Source organism: Urocitellus parryii, chromosome 9 (genome assembly GCF_045843805.1).
Source record: "Urocitellus parryii isolate mUroPar1 chromosome 9, mUroPar1.hap1, whole genome shotgun sequence".
NCBI lineage: Eukaryota > Metazoa > Chordata > Mammalia > Rodentia > Sciuridae > Urocitellus > Urocitellus parryii.
Window position 1 is genome coordinate 50,935,673 of NC_135539.1, and position 18,223 is coordinate 50,953,895.

General features: G+C 34.7%; 1 protein-coding gene across 12 annotated transcripts in view; it reads right to left on the reverse strand.

Annotated features, from left to right (window-relative positions):
• Znf438 (zinc finger protein 438) overlaps positions 1-18,223 on the reverse strand; it is a 176,962-nt gene that overhangs the window by 96,885 nt on the left and 61,854 nt on the right. For 11 of the 12 annotated variants that reach the window (XM_026402332.2, XM_026402329.2, XM_026402331.2 and 8 more), the window contains one exon: positions 5,166-5,241. The gene's annotated coding sequence lies outside the window, so the exon portion shown is untranslated. Of the gene's footprint in view, positions 1-3,515; positions 3,583-5,165; positions 5,242-18,223 lie in introns of all 12 variants that reach the window. The other variant, XM_026402325.2, reaches the window with a different exon arrangement.

Sequence of the window (18,223 nt, forward strand, 5' to 3'; positions counted from 1 at the left end):
GATTCTGAGGCAGGATCTTACTAAATTGCCAAGTCTGGTCTCAAATATGTAATCCTCCTGCCTAAGCCTCCTAAGTAGCTGGGATTGCAAGTACACACTACCAAGCCTGGCAATGGAAACATTTTTGAAAAGCAGTTTTGTGAAAACAGTTTTACAAAATGTGACTTTTTTCTTCAGGTTGTTCTAAAATCTCAGAAATATGGGGAAAAATGTTCTGAGAATGTTAACATCAATAAGTCACATTGCCTAACAATCCTCATTGGCAATGAGCATCTACTGGGGGTCAAACCTAGTTAATATAGCATAGAAACTAATGATTGCTCCTGGCAAGTGAAAGGAAGAACGCATACACTGCCAGGACACTCTCAGCTACACTGAGATATTAAATGGACAGTGATGAAGTTTGGCACACCACAGTGTTTGGGACTTGCAAAATTGATGAACATTATTTTTGGAAAATTTATAGCAATACTAAGAAATGAAAAACCACAAAGTCGGTCCAAGTCATCTCATTTAATGTTTGTTCTGTTTATTTGCTTGAATTAAGAATTTATCACACTTCCACTGGTTTTTATGTGTATAAAATCATACTGAATCTCATTAGCTTATTTTTCTCACAACAAGCCAAAATGGTCAGTAAAGTGAGTGTTAACTCACATGATGAAATGGAACCTGATGCTCTGAAGCATTAAATAATTTGTGTCAGGGTTATTAGTGACGAGGGTGAGGCTTGTATTCAAATCTTCTCATTCTGCATTCAATGATTTCTCCCACAAATAAAAGTCATGAAAACTTATAAGACTAGGCTCTTTCCACAGAAAGCCAGACCTGACTTTGGGCTCAGGTAAGTTTTTTAAACTTCTCTAAATCTCAATTTCCTCATTTGTGAAATGAAATTAGAATGACAAAATATATGTAAAGAATATGGTATAGAGTGAGCACTTGATTTTTATTTTAAATGTTAGTTGCCTTCTCTTTCCTCTCTTCTACCAAATCTATCAACTCTAAGCAAACCATCCATTCTCTGTTTAAACATTTGGGTGATGAGTGAAAACCACATATCTATTACAAAAGTAACTCAAAGGGTATAAAGATATTGATAAAACAATAATAAATTCATAGTTAAGGCAAAAAAGATCAAAGAAACTGTTGAATATAATATTATAGAATAACTGAGAAAGTAGTTATTTTTAAAAAATTCATGATGTTGAGTCTTTTTTAGAGGGAGGTGGGTCATGTCAAAACTTCAGGCTTTGAACTTATTCTCTGCTGTCTAATGAATATGGCTAATTATCTTCAAATAAAAAATTCAAACACATCAAAGAGATACGAAATGTTTTTAACCTATGGTGTGGTTTGAGTTTGTACACCTTAGGAGCTATCATGTGCCACTTGGGTCAGAAGCAAAAGAATTTCCAGGGTCATCTGGCTGATCAGTGCCGCAAAAGAACTGAAATTCTGACTCCACTGAAGATTCCATTCTGTTGATTCAGTTATCCCTCTGGATCAGGAGGAGTTGGAGGCACTTACAGGTAGATAATAGCAGGGGATGGAACTAATGGGAGTTCACGGGCTGCTTGCTCTCTTTACAAAAGTGGGCAGAGAAAGAATTGTAAGCTTAGAATGTGGATTGGTGTTTTAGTTAGGGGACTCACATAATCTGCCAACAGAAAACTAAGCAATTATCAAATTTAATACTAAAAATATTAAAATGCATAGGATGATTGAGAACATTTCTTCAAATTTCAACTTAATGCTAGGGAACTGTGAGCCAACAACTACCTTATATATGTGACTCTGATTCTTGGCACAATCCTGCAGGACTGGGGTTGTGTTACTGCATATATGGGAGGTTACTGATTGCTTTATAATGATCATGTTGAAGGTCATATTCCTCATACACATAACTTCACTTACTATTATGAATTAGACATGTACCTGAGTAGACAATGATCTCTTTCCATTAATTGCAAAGTGGCTGAAATTACGGTTTAAGTTGCCAGGTCGTAAGAGAAAAAAGATCAAATTAATAAGGGTGAAGTTGTATAATCAGTTTATAAAACAAATCATGCTGAGGTCAAGGCTGACATCACCAACTCCCACACATCTAACTATACTTAAAAAAATGTGACTCTTCTCTTTTTTCTCATAACCATTGTTCTACTTCAAGCTTTCCTTATTTTCTTCCATTCACATATAGTTGAGGAATCATTTATCTTGGCAAGGACCAAATTGATCATGTCACCCACCTCAGAAACCTCTAAAGGCTTCCTACTGCTTGAGGGACAGAGGCCCAACTCCTCAGCAGGGGATTCATAGCTCTCCTAAATTTGGCCCATCCTTCTAATTCAGGGGTTTTCAACCTTGGCTGAATATCAGAACCACTAGGGGAGCTTTAAAAATAAACAGGCTTATGCCCCACGCCCCAGAAATTCTATTTAATAGTTCTGGGGAAGATCCAGGGACTTGTAGCTTTAAAAATAGATGGATGACTGTTAGGTTCTGCCAGGGCTGAACAACTGATCAAATTTTCCCATTTATTATTTCACCCAATATGAACTAACTCTTGTGCTTCAGTCATTAATGACTGTTGTTTGTTTATGTCTTCAATCCTCTCTGTGTGCTGTTAATCCAACATGGAATAGCATTTCCTTTCTAGCTCTTTATTTATACCTTCACCATTCTTCTAAAACTAAGTGAAATCTCACCACTATTTTTAGAACCATAGAGAATCTTAATGACACTACAATTCTGATAATCCTCAGAGCATTTATTATCTTTCTGAAGTATTTTATGGCAATTAATAACATTGTTTTTACTATGAATATTTCTTTTAATATTTTGCTCCTTGTATTTCAGGCCCCTGAGGGAAGGCAAACTTTTCACAACATCATTTGTTTCCACTTCCTAGCCCCTAGCATTAGCAGCAGCATTAAGCATAAAGTAGATACTCGGGGCTCAATACTTATGATGACTGAATAATTAAGTTCTCTGAAATTTATGAAGTGTTTTTTTTCTTGCAGCCTGACAACCTAAACTGTCAACCTCAAGGGTTGTTTATGCATACAGTGACATGTTTTGTCACTAGAGGCATCATTATACCCATGTAGAAAAGATAATCACTTGTTCACAAAAACTGATTTGATGTCAAATTTAGGGGTGATACTTATAAATGTATTTTTCCTTATAGACAGAAGTTATTTTTTCACATTTATATACTTTCTATGTTTATATATTTTCTATGTATATGCAATCTGTTGTTTGTAGAAGAGCAGAAAGTGGTATGTAGTAAAAGAACTACTGATCTATCAAAACCTTACAAAAGACCCACCAAAGTGAAAGGCCAGCTGAAGCCCCATCCTAACTCACTATGGGGAAGTTCAGAAGAGCAAGTGTTCTTTTCGTCTCAATTTAGATGACATAAAGGTATTAGTAAACTGTAGGTAAATGTCTATAATGCAAATACCGAGAACTAAAAAGCTATTGGTGGAAGGGTATCTAATATGAATAACTACCGAAACTCTGGCTCAGCCCAGCAGGTTCATGTCCTGTTTCTAGTTCATGGGACACATACTTCCATATCTAGAACGAAACAAAACATCATTGTACATGGAGTCTACCTGTAATTGAAGTAACATTGGTACTTATGAGTTAAACAGTCTCAGGAGAGTTGGCTCAGAATCAAACCAATATTTATAGTACTGTTTTTGTGGAAAAATGCTTTCTGCATTCTAAACAATAGAATTAAGATATGAACTTCTGGAATACAGCTTATTCTTAGGTTGGCGAATGACTGTATCTTATTAAGGGCAGCCAGGAGTGGATTACAAGAATGAAAATTGGCATTAACATGGATAGTACATATCTATAGGATGAAAGAGGGCATGATGGGAAGAAAGCCAAGCACATTCTTAATTTTTTAAGCAAATATTTACTGAGCACCATTTAAGGCTATCCTGAGTACTGTGGGAGACAAAATTCATCAGACATGATCTTTTACTTTATACAGCCTTACAACCTAGGATGGGAGCTATGACAGACACAAATAAAGCTGCTGTTAATAGTGATAAAAACAAAACAATAGATGCAGTCAGCAGAAAGATGGAAAGAGTTAGTATTTCTAACTGGAGTAACCTAAGAAGACTTCATGGAGAGATTTGTAGAAGATTTTAAGATGCAAAGGAAATAGTGAAAGCAGAAAGTCATAGGTAGGAAAAATAGAACAATTTAAGGACAAAGAAGGACATGTGAGTTTAGAGAATAGGAGACTCCAGTTGGCTCAACTGAGGGATGTTTCAGGAGCATGGTAGGGGGCTTTGAATGCCAGGAAAAGGAACTGAATTATTAAAGTGATTCTATATGCAGATTTATGCAGAATACAAGATGGAGGAAGAGAATGAATACAGAAAGACCATGAAGAGATGATTTTAAAAGTTAAGGTTGGTCAAGATAATCTTTTTTTTTATCTTTTAATTTATTTTATTTTTTTTATTGATTGTTTCATACATTACAGAGCTCTTGATAAATCATCTTTCAAGATAATCTTTCAAGCGAAGTTTTTGACCAAATAAACATTTAAGGTTCATGTGCTAGCTGGTTAATAAATCACTTCCTTTTACAATAATGTAGAAATCATTAAGAAAAACTGTATGAAAACTTAAAAAATAAAAACCAAAATATTAGCTTCAAAAGAAAAACCATTTTAAAAGCACCATTTAGCATATGGTTAAGACTTTATGACTAGAACTTGCTACAAATACAAGAATAATTGAGGTGGCAGTCTCCCTTTAAAAATAATACAATGTGTTTAAACATTATATTTTTAAAAGCATATAAAATGTAATATGAAATTGTTATTCCACTATTGTCAAACACCACTTATTCAATATACAAGATCACTATAAGATATTCCATAAAATTTTATTATTAAGGAAGCATCAAAGGTAGTAGACTTAATTGTTTGTTTTTAAATCTTTTCTCTTTTTAAAACAATTTTTTTTAATTGCAGATGAACACAACACCTTTGTTTATTTACTTTTATGTGGTGCTGAGGATAGAACCCAGTATATCACACATGTAGGCAAGCGCTCTACTGCTGAGCTACAACCCAATCCCTTGTTTTTAAAATCTTGAGCTACTGCTAAGATAGATGTGAGCCAACTTACTTGAGTGATTTGATTTAGCAAACGTCTTCCAACTTCAAAACTTCAGTATTACATGACACACAGCATTCATCTTTATCTGAAAACAAATGAAATGGAAATAATGAAATTAAAAGGATATGTTGTATCAATCACAGTCTTAGGAAATCAACCAATCCAACAACTCATTTCATTTCTGATATCCTATCCTAGAATTTCAGAGACCACCTATAATAAAGAAAAATACTACACTCATTTCCTCTCTTTGAGGTACCACTTCAGAATCAACTGTATGGTATCTCTGACTGCATTAACTCAATGCAATAGTTTGGTCATCTCCTAAATGATCTATTTATTTGAGAAGGGGCCTTCCACAAAAGATTGATAGCAATCAGTGAAGTCACAGAAGAACAAAAGAAAGGAATGCACTGTCCTGACTCTTTAGGGAAGAAAGACCAAGAAAAACTTACCACATATTGGTAAACTTAGAAAGATTTTTCTAAAAGGCAGTAAAGGAGAATAAAAATTCTATTAGTTGGGAGATTTAAAAGTGGGGAAGAGAGAAGTGGAATTATAACTAATTAAGTTTGCTCTTCTAAGAAGTCCAGTATAGTCTGAAAATGAAGCTGAAGAAAATGAACTTAAGTTTTAGTTGTTATTATTGGTTTTTTTTATTCATTTTTAATGCTAGTAAATGGAAAAAATGGAAAGGAAGAGTGATATATATGGGGCAAAATCAAGAAAAGACAAGAACTCTTCTAGTTCATGTTAAAGAGGAAAAAGTTCTTTACGATTAGAATGAAAGCAAAAGAAGGAAGATTGATAAAAATTTTGTGTATTAGGGAATAAAGCTGAAGAATCTCAGATCCAATGGCAAAGCCATCTACGGAGGGAGAGAGTGGAAGGCAGAAAGAGGGAATGAAAGGGAAGACACACTAAGGAACATTATAAGAATGAAGGAATATTTGAATTTGAGAGAAGAACAGTTTAGTTGTCAGAGAAAAGGAGAAAATAAAAGAAGGGTTTTCGGTATTTAAAATTTTAGAATGACTTTGGTTGATACTGAAGTTAAAAAAAAATCAGTTCTGCTGGTGGCATATGCCTGGAATCTTAGCAACTCAGGAGGATGAGGCAGGAAGACTGCAAATTTGACCCCAGCCTTGGCAACTTAGTGAGCCCTGAAGCAACTTAGCAAAATTCTGTCCCAAAATAAAAACAAAAAGGGCAGGGGATATGACTCAATCCCTGGTACCAACAATAACAACAAGAAAGTTTTTAGCATTAGAAACTCAAATTCATGAATTTAGAGAAATATTTTAATCACATGGTGTGGAGTATAGATGATCATAGTACTGACATCATTGAGGAAGTTGGAGCTGTATCTTTGAAGTCAACCAATAAAAGGAATTAGGAAGAGGAGGCAGTAATGGAAGATTTATAAGACAAGGAACTGATAAATAAAGGAGGGACACAGATTCCTAAGTGGACCCTGGGAACAAAGGAGCACATCAACCCTCCTTTAAAATCTAGAATTTTGTGGAGAACAGGAAAATGGTGGAATAGAGAAGTGTGCTGACCAAGCTGCTCCATGGCATGAGACCAAGAAAGTAGATGAATAACTTCTCAGTGAAGTGAGTGAAAGAGGGTCTTTATTGGGATTTAACTCTGTACTCTCAGAACAGCTTGGGGACTCAGATGTTTAGGTCTAATAAAATAAAAGAAGAAAAGCCACCACCAGTGCTGGCAGTTGCTAGACCTGATCCACTGTGGAGAAAGGGAACAGGGGGACTAAGAAAACCTGCATCTAAGATGGCACCATGGCACTATGGTGTGTCTTGGTACAGAGAAATCAGAGATTAAGGACACTGCCTGACTGATCCAGAGGGTGGAAAACATGCCACACATGATGGCCTGGCATGTTCCTACCATGCTACAGTGGCGGGCGGCTGTGGGAGTCTGGACCTGTGTGCTTGAGCTAGGTTCCCAAACCATACCTGGCAGATGCCCACCACACAGCTAATAGTGTGCCTAGGAAACCAGAGAAATTCAGGCATGGAGGGTGTTTGATGCAGGAGAATACAGGTGGCAGAGAGGGCGAAAGACTGGCTCTCTACCTCACATGTGGAACCCAGGGGAGACTCCTGGGGTGCAGTATCTCAGTGGCAGTTGCAAGGCCCTGTAGGTGCGCAAAATCTTCACACCAATCACCGTTCAAGAAAGCACCTGGGGCTTTCAGGAACTGCGCCTAGGGGATCTTGACAGCAACCTTACCCTGACAGTGGGGCAGACAACACTCTCCAACCTGTGCCACCTCACACTGTGGAGAAGGGAAACTCGGAATTTTTGAACTCTAACTGGCAGCTTGATGAGCTACACAAAAGGAGGAAGGTCTTGGCAAGGGCCACTACTCTTGTGTGAGCTAAACACCTCAAAACAAACAAACAAAAAACCCCAGAAAGAAAGAGTTACTTTTCATGACTGACTTTTGGGGGCTAGGGTTTTTGATTAGTATTTTTTTTTGTATTGTTTTTCACTTGTCTATTTTTATTGGTTCTCTTTCTTTTCTTTTGCTAACAGAAAAATTCTATTTTTCTCTCTCTGTCTTCCTTTAAATTTTTACTTCTGCTTTCTCTCAAATCCTTCTCAATATCAAGGATCATGTAAACAACAACACAATAATTTTGGGTAAAACACCTCCCTAATCACTGGATAGATCTTCCAATCAAAAAATAATGAAGTTACAGAACTAAAAAAATACAATTAACAATCTAGATTTATCAGACATAAATATCCATGAATGACCACATACACTTTCTGCTCATCAGCACACAGATCATTTTCTTAAATAGACCATATCTAAAGCCACAAAGCAACTCTTAACAAATAAAAAAAAAATAGAGATAATATCACTTGCATTCTATCAGATAATAACGGAATGAAATTAGAAGTCAACGATAAAATAAAAAAATAGAAGCTACTCTAACACCTGGAGAATAAATGATACACTATTAAATGATGAATGCAAAGCAGAAGAAATCAAGAGTAAAATTTTAAAAAAAACTTAAGAAATAAATGAGAATAGTGATGCAATATATCAAAATCTCTGGCACACTATGAGGGCAATTCTAAGAGGAAAATTCATAGCATTAAGCCTATTCATTTAAAAGAATAGAAAGATACCAACTAAATAATCTAACATTAAATTTCATGGCCCTAGAAAAAGAAGAACAAATCAACACCAAAAGCGCAATGCAGGAATAATTAAAATCGGAGCCAAAAATCAATGAAAAAAATCAATGAAACAAAAAGTTGATTCTTTGAAAAAATAAATAAGATTGATAAACCCTTAGCTAAGCTAACCAAAATAAAGAGGGAAAACTCAAATTATTATTAAAATTTGTGATGAAAAAGGAAATATCACCACAGACACTACTGAAATACCCAGGATAACCAAACTATTTTGAAAACTTAAACTCCAATAAATTAGAAAAAGACGTTGACAAATTTCTAGAGACATATAACCTACCCAAAAGGAACCAGGAGGACACAGAAAAATTATACAGATTGATTTCAAGAAATGAAATTGAAGACCCTTTCAAAAGCCTACCAACAAAGAAAAGCCCAGGTCCTGATGGATTCTCAGCCATGTTCTACCAGACTTTTAAAGAAGAACTAATACCAATCCTTCTCAAATTATTCCATGAAATAGAAAAGGAGGAAAACCTTTCAAAGTCATTCTATGAAGCTAGTATTACCCTGTACCAAAACCAGACAAAGACTCATCGAGGAAAAAAAACTTTAGACCAATATCCCTGATGAATATAGATGCAAAAATTCTACATAAAATACAAGCACGTCACATACAAAAACTTCATTAAAAACACAATGCACCATGATCACATGAGTTTCATCTAAGCAATGTAAGGTGAGTTCAACATACAGTAATGAATAAATACAATTCACCACATAAATAGACTTAAAAACAAGAATCACATGATTATCTCAATAGATGCAGAAAAAGCATATGACAAAATATAGCATCCATTAATGTTTAAAACAATAGAAAAATAAGCGACAGTAGGAACATACCTCAACATTATAAAAGCTATATGACAAACCCAAGTCCAACATCATTAGAATGATGTTAAATACTGGAACAAGACAGGGATACCCTCTATCACCACTTCCATTCAGCACTGTCCTTGAAACATAAGCCAGAGAAATTAGCCAATAGAAAGAAATTAAAGGGATATAAATAAGAAAAGAAGAGCTCAAACTATCTGTTTGCCATGGACATGATTCTATATTTAGAAGACCAAAATAACTCCACCAGAAAACTTCTAGAACTTAAAAATGAATTCAGCAAAGTAGCAGAATACAAAATTAATACCCATAAGTCAATTGTATTCCCATATACAGATAATGAATCAGCTGAAGGAGAAATTAAGAAAACTATCCATTCACAATAGACAAAAAAAGAAATAAAATACTTCGGAATAAATCTAACAAAAGAGGTGAAAGACCTCTACAATGAAAACTACAGTACACTAAAGAAAGAAACTGAAGAAGATCTTAGAAGATAGAAAAATCTCCCATGTTCTTGGAAAGGCAGAATTAATATTGTGAAAATGGCCCTACTACCAAAAGTGCTATACAAAATTAATGCAATTCCTAATAAAATTCCAATGATTTCTTTATAGAAATAGAAAAAGCAGTGGAATTCATTTGGAAAAAATAAGAGGCCCAAAATAACTAAAGCACTCCTTAACGAGAAAAGTGAAGCAGGAAGCATCACAGTAGCAGAACTTAAATTATACTACAGAGCTATAGTAACAAAACAGGATGGTATTGGCACCAAAACAATCATGAAGATAAATGGAATAGAAGAACAGAGACAAACCTACATAAATTATCAAATATTTGACAAAGGAGCCAAAATCATACACTGGAGAGAAGACAGCCTCTCAACAAATGGTGCTAGGAAAACTGGATATCATATGTTTGAATGAACTTCACCCTTATCTCTCACCCTGCATGGCATTCAACTCAAAGAGGATCAAAGACCTGGGTTATAGAATGAGAAACCTTGCACATACTAGAGAAAATGTAGGCCCAACACTCTAACATGTAGGCTTAGGGACCAACTTTCTCAACAAGACTCCTAAAGTGCAAGAAGTAAAATTAAAAAATCAATAAAAGGGATGTTATTAAGGTAAAAACTTCTTCACAGCAAAGAAAATAATCAAGAACGTGAACAGAAAGCCTACAGAATGGGAGACAATCTTGTCACCCCCATCTCAGATAAGGCATTAATTTCCAGAACATACAAAAAACTCAAAAAGTGTAACATTAAAAAAGATAATTCAATCAATAAATGGCCAAAGGAACCAAACATATACTTCTCAAAAGAAGAAATATGAATAGTCAACAGATACATGAAAAAATGTTCAACATCTCTAGAAATTACAGAAATGCAAATAAAACTAAACTTGAGATTCCATTTCACTCCAGTCAGAATGGCAACTATCAAGACACAAGTAAAATGAAATGTTGATGAGGATGTGGGGAACGGGGTACAGTCAAACATTGTTGGAGGGACTAAAAATTAATTGAACTACTCTGGAAACCAAGATGGAGATTCCTCAAAAAACTAGGAATGGGAGCTAGGGTTGTAGCTCAATGGTAGAGTACTTGCCTTGCATGTGTGAGGCCCTGGGTTCAATCACCAGCACCACACACACAAAAATAATTAAATAAAAATAAAGATATCATGTCTATCTACAACTACACAACAACAACAACAACAAAAAACACCTAGGAATGGAACCATCATTTGATCCAGTTATCCTATGTGACATAGCCACATCATTGTTTATATCAGTTAATTCACAATAGCTAAGCTTAGCTAAGCTATGGAACCAACCTAGATGCCTATCAACAGATGAATGGATAAAGAATTTATGGAAATAAATTTATACACAACAGAATATTACTCAGTCATTATGACATCCTTTTTTTTAGCTTTTTGAAAAGATTAGATCACTGCAGCATTTTAAAACTCTGTTTTTCTAAGTACTATATTAACTATGATCCAAAGGTTTGCTACTAACCCAATACAAAATGTCGCTAATTTGTGTTGCAAGTAGTTACTTATGAATTGTTAAAAAGCATGTTGCTTATTCTGAAGAAAATTGGTGATTTTCAGTTATCTGTTATTCATTTTGAGTTTAATTCCACTATGGAACATCTACCATAGGATTTCAAACCTTTGAAATTTATTAAGTCTTGCTTTTTGGCCCAGCATGTGTTTTTTTTTTTTTTTTTTAATTTGGGTAAAAATTCCACATCCGCCTGAAAAATGAGCATTATGCAGTTGTTGGAAGTAATGTTCTATAGAGCAATGGTCTAGGTGGTGCACACACATAATCCCAGTGGCTTGCGGGGTGGAGACAGTAGGTTCTCGAGTTCAAAGCCAGGCTCATCAATGATAAGGTGCTAAGCAACTCAGTGAGACCCTGTCTCTAAATAAAATACAAAATAGGGCTGAGTTCAATCCCTGGTTACCTACCACCTCTGCCAAAAATAAATAAATAAATAAAAGCAATGGTTCAAGTTGGTTAATAGTATTATTAAACTATAGTGCAATCTTCCTATTTTTTTAAAAAATTGCTTATTTTAAACATGGCGGGGAAAAAACGATGATGAATTTTGTTAAATTGGTGATGAATCTGTCCATTTCTCCTGTTTGTTGTCAATTTTAGCTTTCTATATTTTGAAGTTATGTTATAAGGAACAAAAATATTTAGGATTTTGTTTCCTATTGAACTGACCTTTTTATCATTACAAAATCAACTTTTATTTCTCATTGTACATTTTGCCTTAAAGCCTACACTGATATTAATTAACATATCAGATTCTTTTAGTGTTTGCACAGTATACCTTTTCTTGTCTGTCCATATCCTGTTCTAGACATCTTATGTAAACTATAAACAGCTGGTCTTTGAGTTTAGTCTGAGAACATTTTTGTAAATTGGCACTTAGCCTATTTACATGTAATTAATCACTGATATTTACCATCACTGGCTTTCTACTCAACTGTTCTTTTGTCTTATTTTAACCCCCTCTTTTTAAATTAATTAACTTATTATTCCTTTTTTTCTCTTGTTACTTTAAAAAACACTTCTGTAATTTTTAAGCTATTATCTGACAGATTTTAAATAAACTTCTTTGACTTATTACAGCTGATTTTTACCACTGCAGGAGCAAGATAAAATTATCAATTTGGCCATTTGTACCTATCTGCCTTTGTTCTGCTGTTTTGATATATTTTGTTTCTGTTATACTCCATATAAAGTACTTATTATTTTGACTTGAGGGAATAAGTAATTTTGTATTTACTTACATATTTATGTTTTCTGATATCTTTATTCCCCCCCCCCCAAGGTTCTACCTTCCACACAGGATCATTTTTCTTCAGCCTAAATTATTGTACTTTGGACCTCCTTGTGACAATCTCTTACCTGTTGTCTAAAAACACATTTTCCTCATTAAAAAATATTTTGAGTACAGAGTTTCACATTGGCAGTATTCTTCCTTTATGTATTAAAAAGTAAGGATCTCATACTAGCATTTCAATCAATAGTTATCAATCCTTTGAAAACAGTGTTTCCTTTGATTGTTTAAAGATTTTCTCTTTTTCTATCTGGTTTTCATAAGTTTCATTATTTTGAAAGTTAAGGTAAGACAATATCTCATTGTAATTTTGAAATGCATTTGCCTGATGGCTAGTGATATTAAGCATTTTTCATATATATTCGTTGGTCATTTGTATTTCTTCTTTTGAGAAGTGTTTATTCAGATCATTTGCCATTTTATTTAAAATCAGACTTTTTGTTGTTCAGTTCTAGAAGTGGTTTTCTTCATCCTAATCTTACTTGGGGCTCACATAATTTCTTGAATATCTAACTTGATATCTTTCATCAGTTTGGAAAATTTTTGGTTGCTTCATTCTCTTATCCTAAGACTCAAATGACTACATGTAATTATATATCCTATACTTTCAGCTAGAATAGGTTAGGTGAAATGACTCAGTCAATTTATGTTTCTTTCAGTATTTTGTTATTTCCATCATTTTTAGATGAGTGCTTTAGCTTGCATATGTTTCTAATGAATTGTCCTTGAGTTTGCTTGTTCTATTTAATTTTTACTGCTCACTTTGCCACTAAATCAAATCAAATCTTATTTTCAAATACTACACATTTCAACACCAGAATATCCACTTATTTTCATATGATCCCAACTTTCTGTTGAAATCCTTTATCTTTGCTTCTATTTCTTTAACCCCTTTATTTTCTTTGATATGTTTATAACAATTAAAAAATCTGTTTGGTAAGGCTAACAGATTTTGGTAATGAAATCCATCTAATTTTGGATCTGTTTTTGTTATCTCCTCTTTGGACACATTTTTCTCTAACTTTACACATCATATAGTTTATCTTTTTAAAAAAATCAATCTACTGTGTAACTGACATCTAAAGGTCATATTGCCTAAAGACATATTGGTCAATAACAGACTACATTTATGATGATGATCCCATATGATTATAATGGAGCTAAAAAATTCCTATTGCCTGGTGACATCATAGCTGTCATGTCATAGTATAATGCATAACATTTTTTGCAGTGACGCAAGTGTATGTACTGGTTCTATATACACTTAGTGTGTAGATAAAATAAGTTTAATAATAATTTTTTTAAAACCTAACTATAAGACAGCCTCTTCCTCCAGAAAAAGTCAGTTATTACAGAAGATGATGGCTCCATGAGTGTTACTGCCCTTGATGACCTTTCAATGGGATAAGACATGGCAGTACAGAATGGTAATACTGATGATACTGACCCAGTATAGACCTAGGCTAATGGGGCTGGCATGGTTTGGTTTTAAGAATATGGTAATTTAAAAAATTTATTCTAATTAACATGTATTCATTGTACTTATTAATGGGGTTCTGTGTGATATATCATACATGCATATAACAGGCACTGATCAAATCCAGCCTCCCTTTAAGCACCCTCTTGCTACTTCCCTAACCTTTAGTAATCATTATTCTACATTAAAATTAGCCTTTTTAAAAAATATTTTTAGTTGTTAATAGATCTTTATTTTTTATTTCTCTATACAGATGCTGAGAATTGAATCCAATGCCTCACACATACCAGGCAAGTGCACTATCACTGAGCCCCAGCCACAGCCCCTCAAATTAGCCTTTAAAAAAAAATTTCCACATGAGAACAAGCAGTACTTGTCTTTTTGTGTCTGATTTACTTTACTTAACATAATGTCCTCTAGTTTCATCCATTTTTCCGAAAATGACAGGATCTCATTCTTTTTATGTCTGAATAGTAATCCATTGTATATCTATACTACATTTTCTTTATCCATTCATCTGTTTATGGGCACCTTGCTTGATACCTTATCTTAGCCACTGTGAATAAACATGGTAATGCAGATATCTCTGAGGTATACTGAGTTCATTTCCTTTGGATATGCATCCAGAGGTGGGACAGCAGGATCATATGACATATCTTTTTTCTCTTTTTTGAGGCCATACTGTTCTTCATAATGTCTGTACTAATGTACATTCCCACAAATAGTGTATCAAAGTTCTTTTTATTCCACATCTTTACTGGCATTTTCTTTCTTTCTTTTTTTTTTTGATAACTGCATTCTAACTAGCATAAGATAATAGCTAACTATAGTTTTTGAAATGCATTTGCCTAATGGCTAATTATATTAAACATTTTTCATGTATTTGTTGGTCATTTTTATTTCTTCTTTTGAGAAGTGTTTATTCAGATCATTTGCCATATTTTAAATTAGACCTTTTGTTGTTAAGTTCTTGAGTTCCTCATATATTTTGTATTAATCCTTAGTCAGATCAATATTTGACAAATATTTTATCCCATTCTGTAGATTATTTATTCACTATACTGATTGTCTCCTTTCTGTGCATAAGATTTTTAGTTTCATGTTAATCCAATTTGCCTATTTTTACTTTTATTTTCTGTGTTTTGGGGGGGTCATATCCAAAAAAAAAAAAATCACTGCCTATCCCAATGTCTTGAAATGTTTTCACTATGTTTTCTTTTAGTAGTTTCAGAATTTGGGGTGTTGAATTTAGATCTTCAATTCATTTTGAATTGATGGTTGTAGTTAGGGGACAGAGGTCGTATTTCAATCTTCTGCATGTGGATATTTTCAGTATCATCTATTGAAGAGGATGTCCCTTTTCTAATGTATGTTTTAGCAGTCTCTGTTGAGAGTCACTTGGCTACAGTTGTATGGGTTTACTTCTGAGATCTCTATTTTGTTCCACTGATCTATGTGCCTCATTTTATTTCATATGATAACAATTATAGGACTGAGGTTTTCTCCCAGTGAAGTCCCATGCTTCCCTTTATGAGACAGGAGGGTGGGAGCTGATGACCTCAATCCAACTAGTCTACCTCTAATATAAAATATCTAAAAGGTAAGAATGATTGTTTATTTCGGTTGCACTTTACTTCCACCCCATGAAGCCTGTCTCATAAGACCTACAAGAAGCCACTTCAACATTCTGGCCTCCTGAACTTCCCCAAGACTCAGCAAACCTCCCTTGGGGGAAACTAGCTGTGTGTCTGATGACTCTCTCTAACTTCTAGTCACCCTGCTAGACTTGTGATCATCAAAACTCTAATAGTTTTTCTTTCCTTTTGTAGAGCCACACTTTCATTGTAAGCTTGACCCTCCAACAGTACTCACACTGAGCAGATTTCTCAAGAAAAAGATGACTGCTACAGCTTCAGCTTGTTTGGACTCTTCTTTTTCTGAAATCTCAATCTATTTCTCTGCTTTCATGGCTGTCTGCATTAACAATATGATTGTGGTCTATTTTAAGACTGACACAAATATTACGCCACTTTTCCCATTGAGAAGTAGACATATATATCCCTCCCCTTCCTTGAATCTTAGTGACCTCTGTTCCCCTTCAACCAATAAACACACACACATGCACATGTGCACTTGCACACAAAAATATACATAATGAATAATATCTGATAACAGTTTTTGGATCTAGGCCTTAAGACAGTAATTGCTTTAACTTTATACCCTGGAATACACTGAAGCACTGAACTGCCATTGAAAAGGGTAAACTAACTAGATCTGCTGAAAAACATTTTTGGTTTCATCAATTTTTAATGTCTATTTTACAAATTACCTTTTTATTGTTTTCTATTTCTTTTACTACTAATTTTGGGTTTGTTTTACTTTTATTTCTTCTAGCTTAAGATGAAAACTTGGAAAATTTATTTTAGATTTCTCCTTTTCTATTTTAAAGCCATATATTTTCCTCTAAACACCATTTCAGCCGTACTCTACAAATATGTTCACATTTTCATTCAGTTTACATATATTTTCTATTTTTTCTGCTGAGTTCTCCCATATCCATGGTTTATTTTAAATTGTTTAATTTCCACATTTAAGGGAGACTTCTAGATATTCTATTGCTATTGATTACTAAGTCAATTTAGATATGGTAACAGCACATATTCTGTGTAATCTTAATTCTTTAAAATCTATTGAAACTTGTCTTCTGATTTGGCATGACTTACTTTGATGAATAGTCCATATGTACTTGAAAAGGATATATATTCTGTTACTGAGGGCAATGTTCCATAACTGTCAAATAAGTCTAATTAGTTAAAAAATATAATTCTAAATTTCTATTTTTTATTGATGTTCTACCTACTCATTCTATCAACTGCTGAGATACAAGTGTTGAAATATGTAACTATCATGACAGATTTATCAATTTCTCCTTCATGGTCTGTCAGCTTTTGTTTCAAATATTTTAAAGCTGTTATTGGGTTCACAGATATATAGGATCAGGTCTTTTTGATTACCTGATTCTTTTCTGAAATATCTCTCAATATTGCTAGTAATGCTCCTGTCTAAATCCTACTTTGTTGGGTGTTAATACAGCTTACTGCTAATTCCTTAATGTATGCAAGATATATCTTTCTCTATTCTTTTACTTGTAACCTATGTGCTTATATTTGATAAGGATTTCATGCAGAATATACACTTATGCCACTTATTTGTTTTTTTCACTTTGCATGGCTTCAAATACCTGAGTTTAACGTTGGTCTGATAATACAAACAGAAAATTACAGAGGTAAGCAATTCCTAACTTTTAAATAAATAGTACACTGTACTAAGTAGCAACATGAAATCTTTTGCAGTCCCATTCCATCCCACCTGGGATATGGATCTTTCTTTTTTTTTACTCTATCTATGCTACATATACTACCTACTCAACAGCCACTTAGTAGCTGTCTTGGTTATCAGATTAACTGTCATGGTATTGCAGTATTTGTGTTTAACCATTATCTTAATAATGACCCCAAAGTGCATGAGTAGTGTGCCGCAGTCTGGCTGGGCACAATTCAGGAGCCACTTGTCAAAAGAAACTAACTTTATTTTTAGAACTACACACGCCAAACAAAACAGCTCCTCAGGAAAAAACCCTCAGAGCCCAACTGCCACCACCGGCTTCCCACAAGCCTCTCACCCCCACACCAGCCTCTCCACCTCCCCCAATCCTCCTGCTCTTGAGGACGATTGGCTGGGTCACGTGGGCGGAGCCAAAGAAGTCCCCCAATGAGCAGCTCCGTGGTCTGAAAGGCAGGGAAACAGCCCAATGAACATCACCACAGAGGAGCCAATCAGCTAGATGTTGCTGGGGCCGCTTTGAGCCAATCATCAGCTGGCAGCTGGAAGTTTGCTGGGGCCCCTTTGGCTGTGGCTCTCAACATCTCCCCCTCTCTGTTTAAACAACAAGCATGTGTCTTAGGGACCGTGCCTGCCTTAGGTTGTCCAATACTACATATGGTCCTTACCCGTCATAGGATGAGCTGACCTCAGGGCGTCAGCCTCCTGTCTTAGGTTGGTACCATTGTAATTGGATCTTACCCGTCATTGACTACCGGTCCAGTATACAGCCACACCTGTGGAGAGGTACCAGCGGGGGGGTGAGGTTCTT